This window comes from Chinchilla lanigera, unplaced genomic scaffold (genome assembly GCF_000276665.1).
Source record: "Chinchilla lanigera isolate Chin_1 unplaced genomic scaffold, ChiLan1.0 scaffold00070, whole genome shotgun sequence".
Taxonomy (NCBI): Eukaryota; Metazoa; Chordata; class Mammalia; order Rodentia; family Chinchillidae; genus Chinchilla; species Chinchilla lanigera.
In genome coordinates, this window is record NW_004955471.1 from 4611152 (window position 1) to 4633181 (window position 22030).

General features: G+C 35.0%; 1 protein-coding gene across 4 annotated transcripts in view; it reads right to left on the reverse strand.

Moving 5' to 3' along the window:
• The window catches only part of LOC102018715, a 395385-nt gene that overhangs the window by 360807 nt on the left and 12548 nt on the right, over window positions 1-22030 (reverse strand). For all 4 annotated transcript variants that reach the window (XM_005400878.2, XM_005400880.2, XM_013522869.1 and 1 more), the window contains exon 2: window positions 9794-9912. The gene's annotated coding sequence lies outside the window, so the exon portion shown is untranslated. The remainder of the gene's footprint in view (window positions 1-9793; window positions 9913-22030) is intronic.

The following is a 22030-nucleotide window of genomic DNA, read 5'->3' on the forward strand; positions in this document are numbered from 1 at the left end:
ACCTGATGTCAGGCTGTGATAAGATAAACAAGTAAACACTGCTTATTGTCTTCTATACTGGGCTCTGGGCATGCCCAAGTCACCACTGCCTACCTCAAGTTTGTACCACACCAACTGAGACCTTCATCTGGCTCCTGGAGCTAGTACTAGTCCTGTTGGAGTCTGTGGCTCACACCCAGAGATTGCTTGAGTTCCCACCTAATGCTCACTTCTTCATGCCACCCTAGACCTTCCAGAGACTCTGACATCCATCACCCATCCTGGGCAGTGTGGGTCTACACAGGGAGCCTCAGTCAAACGTGAGTCTCCAACTATTTCACTGGGCCTACCTGAGCCCCCAATTAGCACAAGGCATCCCACCTCCACACTGTATGTATCAGAAGTTCTACTGTAGCAGAAGGTGCCCCTATTAGCCAGTATACCTTAGCTTGTTAGTTGCCCAGGTAATTGTTCCAGCTACAGTTCCTGTAATTTTGTTTCTTGGAAACAACTAGTCACTATGATGCATTTTGTAAGAACTAATCCCAATTGATAAGCCATTCTGCTTCCATACTTCCTGCTTATTTGTTGTTGTTGTTGTTGTTGTTGTTTTTGGTTTTTCTCCGGTACCGGGAACTGAACTCACGACCTTGCGCTTGCCAGGCAGGCGCTTTTGCCACTGAGCTAAATCCCCAGCCCCCATTTCCTGCTTGTTTATCTCATATACGCCCTACACCAGCAGACATCAGGGCCTGATATTTTGGGAATGATCCCAATCAGTGCCTTTTGATGTAAAATAGATCTGCTTCCAAATCCTGAATATCACTTCAATGTTTATGTTTGCTGTTGGACTACTAGCACCTCTCTACAGTTCCAGAAGGGAACTACAGCTGGTACACTAGGCCAGATCTCTGCCTACTCTGCAGCAAAGGTTAAAGGTCTGATTTGCCTTGTGCCATGGACTCCCATGAGACACTACTCAATACCCAGCACCCCCTTCACCTTCTAGAAACTCCCCCCAATAAACCCAGGTACACTAGGGACCAGCCTCCCTATCTGGTCCCACAGACACTAGAATAAACATCAAGTACCCAGCATTGATCCTCAACTGGCAGGAATCCATGCCTAGAGCCTCAGAATCCAATGCCTCACATCTTCCCTGAACTTGTGAACTGGTTTGGACAGTTGCCACAAATAAGAGTGTACCGACAAGGGACCCTACAAACAGAACAGTTCCCAGATGAGCCCACAGGCTATAAAGAGGGACAGAGAGGAACGTGACTTGTGGGATTAAAGACTACAGGTTCTGGAAGAAAATCACTCTTCTGGAAATATACAGAAACTTTTTTCTTCTTTTTCTCCCTGTTTCTGACCCAATTTTCCCCTATATTCATTTTTTTTATTTTTGTTATATTTTTTGTTGATTGAGTTTGAAATTTTATCACCCATTTTCCTGTTCCCCCTTTTTAATATTACTTTGTTTTACTTGTTTGAATAGGTTCTCTGTTTCTCTCTATATCTCTCTCTGTCTCTCTCTCTCTCTCTCTCTCTCTCTCTCTCTCTCTCTCTCTCCTTGTTATCTCTCTTTCAACTTGTTTTCTTAGTATTTTATCTTCTAGTTTAATCTCTATGCCTTATTATTTATCCTTTTGCTAGTTGGTTTTTCTGATAGTTTTCTTTTACTCATTAAGGCCTTTTATACAAATTGTACTATCTTCTTCCTACCTTCCATTGCTTCCATTGCTTTTCAAAACCTTATTTTTTTACTTCTATCTTCATACTTCCAAGCCCACATCATTTACGCTTATTATCTGTAGATAGTTAACTACATCTTACTGTGGTTGAATGCTGTTCTATTGTGAATGGAGATAAAGTTGCTCTATTGAGTAGATATTTACTGCAAATGAATATCTGATTTATCTTAGAATTTGCATTATAACTGTAGATCTTTTTCCTATGATTAATGTGGTATAATGGAGTTTGTCATTATCCAGTTTGTGTTTGATACTATTGTTGTTTATGATTTTACTACTTTAGCCAAGGTGGAATAGTTGTTGCTATCAATTTGTTCTCTCTCTATGCCAAAATCTAGATTGCTTTGGGGTCATAAAAAATACTACAGTTTATTACCAAAGTGGGTACTGCAGCAAATAGACTACAACCTTCCCTGCCTAATAAATGAGGGTGGTTGAATGCTGAAACAGATCCACAGGCCAATAGCTTGCAACACCTAGAGAACATCTCTGAGAAGTAGGCATTACCTGAAAAGGTCTGAATGCTAGCAATAAAGTTACCTGCCAGAAACAGATTGCAAGCCTCATCACTGAAAATAAATTTACAAAAAGAAATATAAAATGAGAAAACATACAAGATAAATGCCCCCCAAAATCTCCCATCTGCCTCAAAGCAAATGGAGGGGGGGGAATGAAAAGCTACACAGCCAAATTATCTGAACTGGTAGCAAGGGAAGTAACAAAACAGATCAACAAGATATTTGGTGAATCAAAATCAGAGATAATTAAAGAAATAATGACCCTAATGAAATAAATGAATAGTGAATGTACAGAAGACATTAATAAAAATAGAGCAGCTAAGGAAAGATATTCAAACCACAAATGCCCAATGTAGAAAAAGAATTGGAATCCATAAAACAATCTCAAAAAATATAGGGGATTAAAAAATCTATATACAGCAGAAATGATCAATGTGAAGACAGAATATCACATCTAGGGCTGTGGTTGGTGATCAGCTAATGAAAGATACCTGACACATAGCAGAAGACCGTGAAAAATCAATCCAGAAGCTGTTAGATGAAGCAAAGAAGACTAACCTAAGTTTAATTAGAATAAATGAAAAAATCAGAAGATAAAATAAAAGGCAAAAAAAACTCTGCTTACAGAAGTAATAGCAGAAAAGTTTCCAAGCCTGGAAAAAGAATCTGACACACAAATAACTGAGGCATATAGAACTCCAAATAGCTATGATAGCAGAAGAACTACACTGAAACATATCATAGTCAAGATTCCAGAGATTCAACACAATCACAGAGTCTTAAAATCTGTTTCTGAAAAGAAACAAATTACCTATAATGAAAACCCATCAGAATTACAGCAGACTTCTCAACACAAACCCTAAAGCCAAGAGAGTTTAGAGTTTCATGCCTAAAAGACAACAATTTCCAATACAGCTTGATCTATCCACAAAATTAACTCTCAAAACTGATAGAGAAGTAAGACACTTCCATGATAAACAGCAGCTAAAGAAATTCATGACCATCAAGCCAGCACTTCAGAAACTTCTCCAGGATACCCTACAAAGAATGATGATAATAATGCAAAAATGCCCAATAAAGTGAATCCACTCTATGCAAACAATTAAATAGAAGGGAAATAAAGGGAGCCAATAGCAGGAAAATAATATGACAAGGATAAGACAATATCTATCACTTATAACCATCAATTTGATGATGGTCTCAACTCACCAATCAAATGAAACACATTAGAAAAACAGATCAAGAAATAAAATACAATAATAGGCTGCATACAAGAGACATATTTAAGCAAAAAAATTCATAGACTGAAGGTCAAAGAGGAATAATAATACTCCATGCAACAGGAACCTGGAAAAAAGCATGTGTAGCTATTCTAATTGCAGTGGATTTCAAAGCCCAGACCAGTGGATTTCAAAGTGGATTTTAAGCCCAGACCAATCAGAATACACATTCTCCTCAGCAGTACCTGCAACTCTTCAAAATAAATTGCACATTACCCCATAGAGCATGCTTAAATAAATGCAAAGCAATCAAATTATTCTAGGCATATTATCAGATCATAGTGCAATTAAACTAGAAATCAATGGCAAGACACACTATGCAAACACATGAAAATTAAATACCCTCTTGAATAATCAATGTGTCACAAATGAAATTAAGGAAAATATTAGTTTCTACAATCAAACTGTAATGTCAGTATGACACACTGGAATCTACAGGACACAATGAAAGCAGTCCTAGTAGGGAAGTTAAGAGCAGCAAATTTTGACATCAGAAAAACACAACAAGCTCTAATAAAAAACTTAATGATGAACCTCAAAGTTCTAGAAAAACAAGACCAGTTCAAACAATTCAAGGACATTACAAAGACCAGAGCAGAAATTAACACAATTGAGACTTAAAAAAACAGAAGAAAGATCAATTAATCAAAGAGTTGGTTCTTTGAAAGATTAAGTAAAGTAGACAAACCCTTAACCAAGCTTATCAGACCAGGACAGAAAAGATCTAATTCTATGCAATTAGAAATGAAAAGGGCAAAAATCACAACAGATTCTGAAGAAATCCAGAAGGTCATTAGTAACTACTTTGAGAACCTGAACTCTAATAAAATGGAAAATTCAGATGAAATAGTTTCCTAGATACATATGAATTACCCAAGGTGAATCAAGAAGATGTAAAAATTCTGAATAATCCAATATCAGTTAATGTAACTTAAGAAAAATAAGAAAAAAGACCAACTAAGAAAATCCCAGGTTCCAATGGATTCACTGCTGAATTCTACAAGAACTTTAGAGAAGCTCTAACACCAATACACCTCAAACTCTTTAATGAAATTGAAAGACAGGCATTTCTCCCAAAGTCATTCCTGGTTTGTTTTTTGTTGTTGTTGTTTTTGTTTTTTTGCAGTACTGGGAATCAAACTCACAACCTTGTGCTCTAAAGGCAGGCGCTGTGCTGCTGAGCTAAATTCCCAGCCTCCCAAAGTCATTTTTGGAAGCAAGCGTAACCTTAACAACAAAACTGGAAAATGATCCAACTGAAAAAGCAAACTATAGATCAATGTCTTCAATGTACATAGATGTAAAATCCTCAGTAAGATATTGGCAAGTGGAATGTAGAAAATTATCAGAAAGATTATACACCTTAAGCAAGTAGGATTTATTCCAGGGATGCAGGGATGTTTCAATATATGCAAATCAATAAGTGTAATGTGTCACATAAACAGAAGCAAGTATAAAAACCACATGACAATCTCAAGGCACAGAAAAAGCATTTGACAAAATCCAACATACATCCATGATTAAAATGAGCCATAGAGAAAATTAGAAAAAAAGTCTTTATCTCAAGCTGATAAAAAGCCATCTGTGACAAACCAATGGCCAACATTATACTAAATGGATGAAAGCTGAAAGCTTTCACTCTAAAATCAGGAATAAGACAAGGATCCCCTCTATCACTTCTGTTTAATAGAGTTCTCAAAATATTTTCAGGAGCAATTAGATAATGGAAAAAAATAGAATGAATATGGAAAATAAGAAGTTAACTTATTATTTGCTGATCACATGAACTTCTACATTGAAGACCTCAAAATCTCCATCAAAAGACTCCTAGAATTAATAACCAAATTTGATGACATAGCAGGATACAAAGTCAACACTACAAAACTGAAAAGCAGGCCTGTACACCAAAAAAACTCACCAAGAGAGTAATTAGAGAAACAACACCTTTCACAATAGCATAAAGAAATAATGAACTACTTAGGAACGAACTAATCAAGGAAACGAAAGACCTCTACAATGAAAGTATATATTTTGAAAATGGAGACTGAAGAGAGTATAAGTAAATGGAAATATATCCTCTGTTCCTGGATAGGCAGAACCAATAGCAAAAATGGCTACACTTTCAAAATTGTTATAATAGATTTAATGCATTCCCAATCAAAATACCAGTAGCAGTCCTTACAAACCTAGAGAATATAATCCCAAAATTCATATGGAACCAGAAGAGACCCAGAATACCAAAAGCAATTGTGGACAAGGGTATGACAGAGGGAAACCCCAAACTTCATGTTATTCTACAAAGCTACAGTGGTAAAAATAGCATGGGGTTGGCAAAAAAAGACTTGCAGATCAGTAGAACAGAATACAAGATGCAGAAACAACTCCAGACATATGCAAACAACTTTGCTGGAGGAAACAAACACTCTTTACTGGTTTTGGGGAAATTGGCTTTCCAAATGCCAAACATTGAACCTAGGCCCATATCTCTCACCATGTACTAAACTAAAATTGAACTCATTAAAATAGAAAGATTTGATCTACTGGAGGGTAAACAGGTCAAACTCTTGAAGACACAGGTGTAGGCAAAGACTTTATGAAGAAAAACCTATTGCACAGGAAACCATACAACAAATTATAAACAAATGGCATCACATCAAATTATAAAGTTTCCACACAGCAAAGGAAACCACTAACAAAGTGAAGAGATAATAGATTGGGAAAAGTTTTTTGCCAGCTTCTCCTCAGACAGAGGACTAATATCTAAAATATGTAAGGAACCTGAAACAATCAGACCCCCCTCAAATTTAAAGAGCCCACCCAAAAACATGGGCATCTGAAATGAATTGACACTTACAGAGAAAGAAGTTAAAAACACCCAATAAATGCATGAAAAAACACTGGTCATTTGAGAAATGCAAATTTAAACAACACTGAGATTCCATTTCATGCCAGAAAGAATGACTTTCATCAAGAAATCAACCAATAACAAATGCTAACAAGTCTGTAGGGATAAAAGAACATTTTTCTATTATTTGTAGGATTGTAAATTGGTACAATCACTACAGAAAGCTGTATGGACATTCCTTAAAAACTTAAAGCTAGAGGTTCCATTTGACCTAGGTATTCCCCTACTAGGTATCCTCCAAAAAGAGTTAAAGTTATACCACAGTGATACATGCAAACCCATGGTTATAGCAGCACAATGTCTAATAGCCAAATCTTAGAAACAGTCTATATGCCCATCAAAGGATGAATGGATAAAGAAAATGTGGTATTTATATACAATGGAATACTATTCTGCCATAAAAAGGATAAAATTGAGACACTTTAGGTAAATGGATGCACCTCAAGATTATAATCTTAAGTGAAATAAACCAAGTACACAAGTTTAAATACTGCATTGTTTCTCTTGTGTGAGAAACCCAAAGTATAAATAAGGAACAAATGGAGGATAGATGTTAGGATATAGGAAGAACTTGTTCAAATGGGAAGAGAAACGAGAGATAGGGGAGGGGAGGGAAGGATGGGAAAATGATTTAAAGGAAAAACAAAGGAAAAAATGGAAATATAGATTTCATAATTGGGGAGGGGAAGAAGGGTTGGAGGGAAAGGTTCATTACATACTATAAAAATATATCTATAAAAATAAAATTTTTATATTTTAAAAAATATTATACTTTTCATATAATAAAATTATACCAAAGATTCCAATACACATATCTTAATAAGTAATAGAACAAACTGATATAAAATCAGTAAAGATCCATAACACATAAACAATTCCACCAATTTAGTCTAACTGCCATTTATAAAACACTCCAACAGCAGTTGAGTAGCATTCTACTCAAGTGCACTTATTCCATAAGACCACATGAGGGAACAGGATTCAACACATTTAAAAGAAAACAAATCATGTAAAGTATGTGCTCTGACAATGGTACTAAACTGGCAATTAATAACCGAAACATAGAAAGCAACAGCAAAAATATAAGTGGAATATTCCCAAGGGTTTGCAAACTAAGCAACACTCTTCTAAATAACTCAGAAGTCAAAGAAGAAAAAAGTGAAATCATTAAAGTAATTGAAATAAAATGACAACATTTTTAAATTAGTGGTGTTCTATATGTAGAAACACATAGTACTAAATGTCTATATTAGGAAAGAGTAATGTTTTCCAAAATATGACCTCAGCTTCTACTTTTAAAAAACCTAGAAAAAAAAAAAAACACTGAATCCAAGTAAAAGCAAAATCAAAGTAAAAATCCATAATACAGAAAACAATAGAAAAAATTGACCAAATCCAAATCTGGTTCTTTGAGAGAATCAATAAAACTGATTTCTGAACCAATCAGCAAACAGAGAGAAAACTTTCTGAACCAATCAGCAAACAGAGAGAAAATTTACTACTAAGCATTAAAGGAGGTGACTTCACTAAAGTCGGTACAGAAATTAAAAGAATTATAATTCTTTTATAGTAAAAGAATATTATCAACAACTTTATGCCAATAAACAATTTCAGTGAAACTAATAAATTTCTTGAAAAACACACACTAGCAAATTTCATTCAAGAAAAACTGTGCTGATGAATGACTATCAATCAAAGAAGTTGAATGTGAGGTTTCAAACTTTCCCAAAAGAAACCTCCCAGTTAAATGTGTGAGCACAAGCGGTTAACTAAAACAGGAAAATATCTGAGAGTTCAGCTGCATCAAGTATATATAGTATGATCTCATTTTAATAAAACTATTTGTATCTCTGTATCTATCGTTCACTTGAACTGTCTATCCATTTGAACTATAGAGAATGTTCAATGAATAATAGAGACTAACTCTGAGTAGGTATTAGAGCCAACTTTCAGCTTTCTTGTTTTTTGCTTTGTAAGACATTGGTGTGGATCATTTTTATAAAGTATTCCATTATAATAACAAAATCACTACTTTAGAAAATGATAAAGATTGAAGAACCAAGTTAGTGTAAGTCATAAAGATGGATGGATAAGAGTATTTCAAATACTAACATAGTGGCATATGCTATAATCCCAGCATTCTGGAAGGCTGAAACAAGAGATACAGGTAACTTAGTAACTTAGAGATAGTAACTTAGTAACTTAGTAAACAAGAGATACAGGTAACTTAGTAAGATCTTGTCTCAAAATAAACAAATAAAAGGGCTGGGAATGTAGCTCAGTGCAAAAGTCTTGAGTTCATTCCACGCTACCACAAAAGGGGGCATTTCAAGAAGAAATATATGATCAACAATGATATCTTCAGCAGAAAGTTCTAAAAGCAAGACAGCTAAGAACAAGCCAGTTGGTTTAGTAACTGGGAGGGCAGTGCAGTTCCATAAGACAGGTTTTCTAGAGTGGAGATGGAAAGACCGCAAAACAGGTTATTGGTGGTGAGTAGTGAGGCAGTAGAGAAAAATGGTTTAAACCACTGTTTTGAGAAATTGGGCCCTGAAAGGGGGGTATCTATACCATCATGTAACTATGAAAGGAACTGGAAAATTATTACATTTTTACTCTGAAATCAAAAATAAATTAGATATGGAAGAGAAACCATCTAATCAACTCATATAATTGCTATAAAATACCGATGGAGAGAGTAACATGAGGCCAACATCCACAAAAGAAATACGTTTCCATTCTCACATAGGGGACTGGAGATTATATAAGACAAGAAGCAATTCTAGCTTCAAAAGAAAAGCAGGTGAGATTACAATCGTCCTGAAAGAGAATGATGTGTTTCTTCTCTTCAAAATAAAGTTACTACAAAAGGCCAAAACAAAGACATCTTAAAAGCAGTCTATTAAATATAAAAGCTAACATGATCAAATTAGCCATACTGTATCATTAAGATTATATATTCTTTACAAAAGTACTTTGTATATGTTACTCAAAAATCTTAAATTGGCTTTCCAAAATCTATCCGTAGAATTTCAAATTGTGCTTTAAATAAGTTACTGAAGATGCACTGGAAACCACGTTCCTCGTCGCATCCTTAAGAATGATTATCTTCTGCCTTCACTTTTTAAAGATGGAAATCAGTAAGCTGATTTTAGAATAAGTGAAAAATTCTCTGGTGTATTATCTTAAAATTTATATCCTATAGATATTTTAAGTGTCTCTTAAATTGCCAATTTGTAATTAGACATCTTTTTGTAAAGCCCTAAAAGACCAGTTAAATTTATATTAAGTACCCATTAAAAATGCCCATTATATTATTATTCTATCTACTTCAGTAAAGGAAAATTTTTCCATTACCTTTTCTCCAGGAAAAATTTCAGTGTAACTAAACATTGCAGATGATTACAGAAGAAACAGAGCTGATCTGAAAAGGTGATTTCACTGGCTCCATATTTTATGCGTACTTCATTCTTCCACTGGAAACAGAATGAACAAAGCCAAATGAATTCTTTGAGTCTTCACTTTAGGTCCCAAATTGTTCACCAATAAGCATTTTATACAATCTGTGGAGCCCTATCATCTCCAAGTTACTATGTGTCCTCGGTGTATTTGTCTTTTTATTTTTTGTTTTTTGGGTTTTATTTTGTTGTGTTTTTTAAGATAGAGTCTTACTATGTCATCCAGGCTGGCCTTGAACTCACTGTTTGGCTAGGCTGGCCTCAAACTCATGGCAATTCTCCTGCCTCAGCCTCGTGAGTGCTGGGATTACAGATGTGCACCTGGGTTCATGTATTTGGTACACTTAGTTTTAGAAAGGACATGAGGCATTGTGTTGGTATCTGTACACCTCATCAAATCAATAAGGTCCATTGTACCAAATACTTCTATATCACTGTACTTTATACCAGTCGAACTGAAGCAGTGTCATTCTAACCATTCAGAAAATGTATGCTGTGCCACTTAATGACACTTAATTTTTACTTCATCTTCTGTTATTGTTTAATATTCACTATATAATAATTCTATATTATGTGACTTCCACAAATAAGGACACTATTAATTGAGGATTCTTCCTATAGCAAGTTTCAGAAAATAAAACTTGAGCTCAATAGAAGGAGGATTAACAGGCTCATGCAGTTAAAAAATCTAGAGTAAAATTCATTTCAGGCATGCATAGATCTAAAGCCCTAAACAATTCATTAGGACTCAGTTCCTATCTCTGCATTTCTCCTCCATTATCATTTTTTCTGTGGGTTTTATCCCAAGCAAGATCCCTCCAGAGGATAAAAATCTAACTTCCCACAGCTCTGTGTTTGTACTCTGGTGGTCTTAATTTTAGCAAAGACCTACGGAGTCACTGTTCAGATGGCTTTGGCTTGGGTCACATGTCCACCCTTAAACCAATCAATAACTTTGGTTAAAAGGATGCAATGTTATCCTTTGTCAGGATTGAGTTAACCCAATCCTGGAGAGATACCTAAACCACATAGATTAAAAGTGGATGGCATACAGTTGCCCAAGACACACAGAAATATCTTACTAAAATAGATGAAATATATACTGACATGCAAAACCAACAAATGTCTATTACACTCATGAAGTAACCCACTCATGAAGGATGTAAGTTTTGGATGCCTCTTCTTGTAGAATTATACAAATATCAATTCAGCCAAGTCTTTTTTTATGACCAAAAACACCTCAGTGGTAAACTGGAAAAATATAGTATTATGCAGACCTTGAGCTTGATTTTCAGGTAATTTCCTCATGGCCTTTAGATAAGTCCCTTATCTTCTCAAGTATCAAATATAAATGATACTACCAACTTCATACAGTTTAAGGATTAATACTTCACATTAGAAAAATACTTCATAAGCTACAAAACATTCAATAAACATTAGCATTAGCTGCAAGATGACTCACTGGGATCTAGTAACATCTAGGACTTGAAACTTAAGTTTTCTCTAAACAAGACTAATAGTCACCTCCACACACAGATCAAGGTACAGGCTTTACGAAAAAAAAAAAAAGCTCTGATATTATTTCATTTTGGGCAATCTGGATCTTCAGTGCTAAAATACATACAGTTTCCATCAGAAGCTACCATGTTTCCAACTGGTAAAACCTGTTAGAAAAAAACCAAATTCTTCACCATAAAATTCTGTTATATACTACTAATTGAGGAAGGTGGAAATAAAAAATAGAAATGTGCATCTACTCACAAAGCTATTTACTATAGCTCATAATAGATATAAAAATATCTAATATAACATGTTCACTGGAAGAAAGATAGCTTCTTTAATAAGCGGTGCTGGAAAAACTGGCTTTCCAGATGCTGGAAATTAAAGTAGAAGCATGTCTATCACCATGCACTAAACTAAAGACAAACTGAATTACAGATTAAAACATTAAAAAAGAAACACTAAATATACTGGAAGAGAAAGAAGGTTGAAATCTTCAAGACATACAAGTAGGTAGAGACCTCATGGACAAAAACTAACTGCATGAGAAATACTTCAAAGAATCAATACCTGGGATTTCATCTTATGAAAAAGTTTTTGCACATAAAAAGAAATCACTAACAGAGTGAAAAAGAAAACTCACAAATTGGGAAAAAAAATTTAGTCAACTGTTCTTCAGACAAAGGACTTCTATCCAGAACATATAAGGAATTGAAAAAACTCAGGACTCCAAAATTCAAAGACCCAGTCCAAAAATGGATATCTGAGACGCATACACACTTCTCAGATGAAGAAATACAAATGGCAAATAAATATATGAAAAAATGTTCAACAGCATTGGTTATTCAAGAAATTAAAACAACACTGAGATTCCATCTCACCCCAGAAAGAATATCTATCAACAGGAAATCAATGAATAACAAATACCAAAAAGGCTGGGGCAAAAAGGAACCCTTCTCCACTGTGGGTGGAAGTGTGAACTGGTACAACCACTGTGGAAATCAGTGTGGAGATTCCTCAAAAAGCTAGGATGAGGTCCCATTTAACCCAGCTATTCCCCTTCTGGGTATTTTTCCAGACAAACTGGAAACATCATAACACAGCAAAATATGTGCACCCATGTTTATAGCAGTACAAGTCATCATAGCTAAATCTTGGAAAAAACCCACATGCCCATCAATTGAGGATGGATTAAAAAAAAGATGTGATATTTTTATATAATGGAGTACTACTCAGCTATAAAGAAAGATAAACTAGAGGCTTTTATAGGTAAATGGGTACAACTTGAGACCATACTCATAAGTGAAATAAATCAGAACCATATTTGTCAACATTGAATTGTCTCACTAGTATAAAAAAATGAACAAGTAAATAAGATCCACAATGTCCAATTAATATTGTGAATTGGGTAAAAACTGTTCAAAAGAAAAGACAGACTGATAGGGAAAGGGGAAATGAAGAAAGGGCAAAAGGAAAAAATATACATATATATAAGATAGTTATTGTTATACAGCTAATTTCTCTTAGTTCATTCAAAAAGAAAGTCTTGCGTTAATATTGTACAACAAGATAACACACATATATCTTGTACTCTGAATAACTACTGGGAAGATGACAATACACAATGTATTAACTCTTTTTTTGGTTTGTTTGGGTTTTTTTTTTTTTTTTGTCTTTTTGAGAAAGGGTCTTGCTATGCAATTCAAACTGGCCTTGAGCTCAGGGACTACAGGGATTACAGATGTGTGCCACCATGCCCAGCTGGCACAAAGTATTAACTCTTCTAATTGTCCAAATAACTTATTTTGAAACTTGGTTTCATTGTTATGTTCATCTTTTTTTTAAAGGAAAGGACAAATGGGATGGAGGAAAGGAGAAAAGGAAGGGAAATATATATACAGACAGACATAGATAGACAGCTAAGATAATTGTACCACTAATTGCTAGTGATTTATTAAAAGGAACAGTTAATGTTTATTTGCTCAATCTTGCATTGTTATATCTGGTAATCTGAGCAACTTCATTGAAGATAACAATATGTAATACAACAACCATTGTTAATTTCCTATCATCTTATTTTAAAATTCTGTATTATTTTTTCTTTTGTGTTGTTTTGTTTTTGTGTTTGTTATTCAGTTTTTTTGTTTTATCTCTGTAAAATAAATTTTTAAAAAAATCTAATATAAGCCAAAAGCAATGAGAATAAACAAATTTTTTTTAAAAATTTCTTTTGCTAAGTCAACAAAAAAAGGTTTAGAAAAGATATCAGTTACCATATTGACTCATATCTTCCTTCTTCTCATCATTAAATCCCATTCTCTTATCATCTAGTTACAAGTTCAGGCCTACACATGACTTATAATCCTGAAGAATTTAAAGACTTAAGATCAGCAATCATGCATTGAATTGGCCTTGATACCGTCCCTTGTTGATTTTGTTTTCTGGTCCTAGTACATGGATTCTTGTTGTTTTCCTCAATAAAACACTACTCAATAAAACACTACTTTCCTCAATAAAACACTACCTGTTTTTTCACAGTTACAAGCTTTTCTTGTTCTGAGTTCATTTTTCTCCATAATTCCAACCCCAGAATCTTCTTCACTTCATTCATTCATTGTTTGGTAAATATGTATTGAGCGCCTATCGGGTTTTAGACATATTTCTAGGTATCATGGATATGGACATTGACCTCATGTTGCCACTACTGGCTTTTTCCAGACTGCTCTGGTCCCACACTTTATCTGCCTACCAAGATAAGAATCGCTTACCACTCTTCCTTCACAAGCAGCCAAGGAAACATGAATAATACCCAAGGACAGCACACTGTGTTGGCACCCTCCATATACCACAACAGAACCTGTCTAGAAATTACTAAGTGTATGTGTGTTCATGCAGTATTTAACATTCTCAGACAAAAATCACTGACAAAAATTATCAGACCCTTCTTAGTCTAAGGTACACCTTAAACAAAAATGAGTATCTGTAGTTGCTTCTATTCCCTTCCAAATGTTTCTGATATTCACTTATCACTCCCCTCTAGACCTCGGTCTCAACCCCACCATGAGGAATGCCTTTTTAAGGCTCAGGTTATGGCCTTCCCTTGATCGTTCATCTCAGCCACCAAGAATTTAATCTGTGCTCTTTACTATCAAACTGGTTAATAGACTAAACTCATGATGTTGTTACTGAATACCAATGTATGATACATAATGATAAGAAGCAAGCAACATTTTGCAGCTCAACAAAGGGCATTCACATGCATTATTTCAGGTGAAAAATCTGAAGTCCTTACAAAAAAAGTTAGCAAGTTGCAAGCAAATGGGGGACAAAACCCCATTAGGGCTTTTTTGTAAGCATACTCAACAAAAGCTGGTAATGGAAATGTCTACCCTATCTCTGAAGGTCACTAAGAACCTAACTGTGTGATACTCTGATAAATGATCGCTTCTGTTAATTACAAATATAATCATGCTACAGTCTGATTTACACTTTTCACGGCTTTCTGCTGTTCTTCTTATGAAAAGAACATAACTTTCAAAAGTCCATTAGAATGTCATGACTTGGTTATTATACTCCCTGGTTTACCATGCATGTCTTCCCCATCACTTCTCTGATTTCTACTTCACCTCTACTGCCCTCCAGTTTCATCTCAGAATGCCGTACTTTCTCCTTACATGGGATCTCTATACTAGGTTTTGCCTCTGGAATCCTCCTCCATCACTGTGTAGTAGTTAATTCCTATGCTTCCTTCCTCCCTGTTAACATTATTCAGCCCCATAGATCTATGTTCTTTTCCTCAAGAGTTGTAGTTGTATTTTCAGTACTATGAATACTTAAAAACTTATCAATCATCTATGATGAGACTATAAATATAAAAAGGAAGAACTGGATCTATTTTTACTCATCACTGAAGTTATAGAACAAATGTACTATTTAATTATAACTCGCAGGAATCCTCTGGGTGTTTAGAAGATAGGCATATATTAGTAATTAACAGTAAGGTCTTCAGAGTCAAAACCAATTTTCAAATCCTATCTCCTTATTTTACTACTCATAGGATTTTTGAATAGCTATCTATCTTTTTAAGCCTTTGGGTTTTTATTTTTGTAGTAAGAATAATGACGTTCTAACCATACCACAGATTAATTGCATAGGTTTTAAAAATCACATAGAAGGTAAACATAAATGTACATTCTTCCCCACTTCCTATCACCATGTCAAATACACACTTTATATTTAGAAGGAAGGTATGATAGTTAATTAAATGTGTCAACTTGATTAGACTAAGAGACAGGTAGGGAACTACTAGAATATTATTTCTAGGTGTGTCTGAAGGTGTTTCCAGAAAAAATGAGCATCAGTGAACTGAGTCAAGAAGATCTTCCCTCACCAACGTGAGGGCATCACAATGTGAAGGCATCAAACATAACCAAAAAACCCCAACCCTGACCCCAATGTGAGTGGGCATCATTCAAGCTACTGAGGGCTCAAACACACCAAAAAAGGAGAGTAACAAAAACCCTCTATTCTTGAACTACAACATCCATATTTTCTGTCTTCAGATATCAGAGCTTGTGGTTCTTGGGCCTTTGGATTCTGAACTTGCACCAGCCCAGTGCATCTCAGTTCTCAGGCCTTTCAACTCAAGCCTGTACCATTAGGTTCTCATGCCTTCAAACTCAAACTGAATCACACCATTGACTTTCTATATACAGCTGTAGACAGCATTCAGTGGATCACCTTGACCTCTGTAACAATCACTAATTCCAATAACAAAATCCTCTTGTAGCTATATGCATCTATGTGTGTCATATTGCTGCCATTTCTTAGGAGAACTCTAATGAAACAGAAGATGGCTGATGTTTTGACTTTAGAGTCTTGTCAATAAAATCACATAAGTACAACTTTGACCATGCAGTATAAAAGGATAAACTCAAGATGTGTTCTGTGATGCAAGAAACACTGAAGGACTGGCAGGACTAAGTAACTCATATGAAATAATATGAGGTAATAATTAGATAGGGATGGCCTGATATTTAGATTCAGTATGAGAGAGTAAGCTGAGAGTCTCGGCATAATTAAAAATTAAATTCTCCCTAGAACATAAACTGAAACCTTAATATAATATCAAAGGTGACAGTGAAATAGCACAGTTAAGTAACTATAAATTTTATTCTGGGAGAACTCAAGGGTGAGGCCACGTACCAAGGAAAAACATATACCCACACGCACAGACACTTCCCTCTGGCATCAATTTAATAGACACCTAATCTAACTCATACTTATGGAAATAAAATATGGTGACTTCAAGTAACTAACTCAGTCATTCAATTTTAGTGTACCTTATATTTTAAATTTATCATCTCAACATTAACATTCAATATTATGAATGTAGACACTTTAATATACTCTTCTATTTTATACCATTGACCTCATTTTAGAAAGAGCAATAGATATGATAGATAATCAAACCTTCAGTAATTAAAATGCAAAGCAATATAAGGTGCAAATAATTTTATTTAGGTACCAAAAATTCCAGTTAAAAGAGTGATAATGACATTTGTGCTTCTTATTTCATTACAGATATATCATTTTTGTTGGTAACACTATTAGTAAATTTTACTTTTGTTGCTTTTCTCCATCTTTCTTTCATTGACTATCTTTACCTGGAAATTATTTTAATGTGCTGTTTAGAGTCATACGATTGAACAGCTGAGCCTTCCAAAAGGTTCACTGCATCTCAGAAGCATAACTTTGCTCCATATGAGGTTTTTATTTCATACCACAAAGATGTTTAGATGAAGAACTTGTAATAGAAGAAGCAGCAAAACTCCAGAAACCCATATAATCACTTGGAAACAGTCATTATTGCAAACAGTACACATTTAAACTATCACACTGGAATCCTAAATCTTAAACTCAGCACAGAGATTAAATACCAGTAGAAAAATAAATATGGGCTGAGAACTAAAATTGTTTTTCCTTCAACATATGAAGAGAGTGTGTATACACAACTGACATCAAGAATAAGCTAGCCAGAGACCAAATTGATGCAAATAGGATGCCAAGCAAAACTCAGCTTTCTGCCAAAGGTTTTCCCCAGGAGGTGAACAACATTTTCCATAAGTCTATGGAAATTGCAGAATTGGTTTGGTAATAAAATACTCTTAGCCACTTTTTTATGTGTGATTTAACATTTCTCTTCTCTACCAAACAGTATAGGTTACATTAATTACATCAGAGGGGAGTCCATATTTATATTCAATGAAAAGATTAGCAGTATGTTAATTTGCTTGAGAAAAATTTACCATATGAAAGATAAAATATGCATTCTTAAACCTCCTTTTGAAAGTGTAAGACTATTTATACAGTTATGGTATACTTCTGCAAGATGAAAATTAAGTAGAAAATTTTCAGGCAGGAGCACTTCATATTACATGATGCTAATTTAGAGTATTATAATTGAAAGAGTCTTATTGTAATTTTCATGAAGTTACATGCTTAAGCCAACTTCTCACTAGAAAGTTAGATAATCATGGAAAGACACAGATTTGAAAACTGTTTTCTGTGCAATCATTCCCAAAAGGCTCTATAGGTGATTTTCAAACAACAGAAAAATGTAGCGTGTAAGTGATCTCTACTTTTGTCTCTGACTCATCTTTGAGTTGCCTTCTTTGGTACTCACTGTTTATAAACAGAAGCCATAACTCACTGCTGTGTTTACTGTGTGCATTTTACTGCATAATTTCCAGGGATTAGAAAAGCAAACAATCAAAGTCATGGAAAATACAAATGATGCGATGAAATTACAGTAATGCCCCTAGCTGGTCTCCAAAGTGTCCAGGGGAGAATAAAGACTTTCAGAAATTTTCTGCCATGAGGCCAAAGTAGGCTCTACAACGAGGCCCATGTATTTCGGCACTAGAGCAACGCGCCTATACAGTAGACTATCCCAAACAGATACGTAAATTGCATCTACCCTTGATCAGGCACCTGGGATCTGGAAAATTAAATTTCACACTCATTTTTTCTGAGGTCAGCACAAATCTCTTAATGGAATGTTGGCCTAATTAAGAAGTGTTAAAAGAAGTCTGCCTTCCTTTGCTAGTTCATGTAGGTATTTCCCTGAATCTACAGCACGTACACTCAAGATCCTCTAGAGAAACTGAAATTTTTGTTGTTGTTGCTGTCATCTTAAATTCTAAGTGTTTGGGGTCAGGGCCACTTCAAAACTGCTTCTAAACCAAGCATGGTAGCACACACCTATAATCCCGGCTAATCTACACGGTGGGGCAGGAGGACTGAAAGTCAGAAAGAGCACTGGCAATTTAGCAAGACCCTGTCTCAAAACAAAGTACGTTTTAAAAGAATAGGGAGGTAGCTCAACAGCAAGGAATAGGGAGGGAGCTCAAGCCCAGATCAACACCCTGGGTTCAATCTCCAGTACTGAGAGGATCTATATTTTTATTATGTTATATTATATTGTATTATATTAGAAGAAGGAGGCAGATGATGGTGTTTGTTTTGTTTGTAAATCTTTACCTTTAGGTAAGTTCCTCCAGTGTTCGTCAGTTCTTTTTCACTACACCTAGTGCCTCTCCTAATTTCACTAGCTTCTACCCCACTCCCTCTATACGTTCTTTTGTATTATAACTACAAAATTAGACAAAACCACAGACTGCTTTCAGTAGTGCTTATTTCAAGTATACAGCACATTGTTTTAAATATAGATGTTTGTTGTCAATTGTTTTACTTTTGTTAGAAATCAAATTTGCCACAACAGAACTTTTATACATTCTGTTGTAATACCTTCGCTTATGGTTTATGTCAGGAAGTTGTAAAAGTTAGCCACTTAACAAGCATTTGCTGGGTCTGTTCAGCATTCAATTCACAACAGAATCTATAAAAGATAAGGAGGAAAGAAAAAAACCTACGATGACAGACTTAAATCTAAGTTCAACACTCCTAAAGTTCTTTAAAAATAAACAAAAGATGGAAATCATAGAAATTTCAAGTAATATAATAAATATATGCTACTGCCAAGACAAGATGGCAGAGTGAGCACATTTGCCTGTATCCCAAATCACATGGAAAGCAACTAGAAGTGTAGAAAGAGAAGATAATAAGAAGTGAATGAGGTAGAAAGCAGAATCGTCAGGAAACCATGACTATTCTACAATGTCTGATGGAACTGGAGAAGGCAGGGAACCGGTGGGATTATTGTGAAGGGGGAGATGGCAATTCTAGAGTGGCAGCTAAGGGCTACAGGCGAGGTGGGGCTCTTTTGTCCAGGAGAGAACCCAGGACAGCTTTCCCAATACAGGCTGGAGGTAGGACAGCAGTAGGTCATAGGGCAGCATCGAGGACATTTAGTAAAAATGACAACTGAACAGCTGGCTAAAAGTTCCTAGGACCTTTCACTTTCAGAAAATTTGTAGAAATGTCACATGATAAAGGCTGAAAATAGCTCATCTCTGAAGAATTTGAATGATTTGTCTGAGGAGGGATATACTCCAAAGGAAGCTACCAGCCTATTACTCATGTTAAATCTCACATATTAAATTCAAGCCTATTTATCAGTCAACATTTCCACCCAAGTACATATAGCTTATATTCAAATATCTCACTCAGGGGAAGAATACAGGGGCAAAGGGTAGCTATGCCAAGAGTTATGTTACTCAGGCTTCCTTACTAACAAGTAAGAGTGAACAACCATGGATCACAAGATGTTTGGAAAATCAATAGCACAGGAGAATTTCCAAAAAGTGTTACATCCATGTAATAAAACAATGGTTTCAGGGTGGGGATAACTGGAGAAAAGGAGGTTAAAGGAAATTTAAAATATGATTGCTAAAATTAAAGGTCATTAGGTATAAGGTATAGTCAAGAAGTTTACAGAAGAAAAGGAAACAGTAAACTTTAAAGATAATAGATACTTCAAATTTCAGCCATTGTCCTAAACAATGTGTAGAATATAGTTTGAAAAAGAAAAAGTATACACAAGACTTGCAAAAAAGCAACACATAGTCAGGAGTATATATATTCAACAGAAGCAGACGACAGATGTTCCAGTTATTAGAATTAGGAGAGAAGGTTTTTAAGACATCTGTTATAATTACATTAAACAAATTTATAGGAAAAGACACACTGATTGAAAAGATCACGTATTCAGGAGATAAATGGAAATTCTGAACAAAAATGGCAGGAAAATTCTAGAACAAAAAACAGATCTCTAGATGGGCTCAAGTTTAGATTGTACATTGCAGAAGAAAAAAGAAGCAAAATTGGAGATGTCAATAAAAGCATTTAAATTTAAACTGGGCAAAAGAACAGATTAATAATAAATTAAGTAAGGGAATGAACAAATAGATTGAATGAGTAAAAATATAATGCATATACTAAACACTGAAAAAGATCAACATACCCATAGTAAAATATTTATTATAAAAGAGAAGTGGGGCTTATATGACTTAGATAAATTAGATCAAATTGTAAATGATTCTGAATGGCAGCTGAGGAGTCTGGATGTGGTTATGTAAAGTCACCTTTCTCAAAGAACCATTTATGCAAAATCATTCTCTTGGGACACGTCTTAAATAAAGGACCCCATGGTCAAATGTATTTGAAAACTGTTTCATAGTGCATCACCCTCTTAAAAATCCATAACAATATAAAGGTTATGTCTTAAAGAAACCTACCTAATTCTGTGCAATCTCATATTTTCAGAGGTTTCTTTTTTATTATGGTACATGTTTTCTGGTAAATTTTGACAGCACTAACATAGTATTCCATGGGACACATTTAGGGAATGCCTCTCAAGAGACAGTAGTAAATCCAACCATAGTAACCTAGACCTTCTAATATCTGGAGCACTTAGTTTATGACCAGAAAAATTCTAAGAATGTACTATATATTATTTGATCAACAGATCAACTTTAAGTTGATTCAGTGATTACCCCTGCTTTATAAAATAACCAAGGTCCAGAGAGATTAAGTAACTTGTCCAAGGTCCATTTGCTAGTAAGTTATAAAGCTGGATTTAAACTTTGGTATTTATTTCTGGATATCTGCTGGAAAATTATTAAAGCAATCTTAGACATGGACTGTTTTAGAAAAAATTAATCGGATCCTTCCACTTTCATTTTGTCTATTCTCCCTTCCTCTCCCACATTATGTGCCATTATTTAGAGTGATTTCCACATACAAGGTATGATAAAAAATACAGTGAATGTTTACTTTTTTAAAAATCTATTACATTGGGCCGGGGATGTAGCTCAGCGGCACAGCACCCTCCCAGCAAGCACAAGGCCGTGAGTTCGATTCCCAGTACCAAAAATAAATATATAAATAAATAAACTATTACAATAAAAGACACATTGCCATGATTCCCCTTCAAAATATTTCCCTTCACTTCAAACACACTTATCCCATCGTTCCTGCCACTTTGTGAAGCCATTCTGAAAGTTCGCTTTCATGAGTGTCTTTAGTTGTTCTGTCGTGGCTGCCTTAATATCCCAAATAGATCCAAAATGTATGCCTTATATGGTCATTTTGACTCTGAGGAATACCCAGTCTCGTGGTGTCAGATCCAGGGAATAAGGAGGATGAGGACAGACCATAAGATTTTCATTAGCTG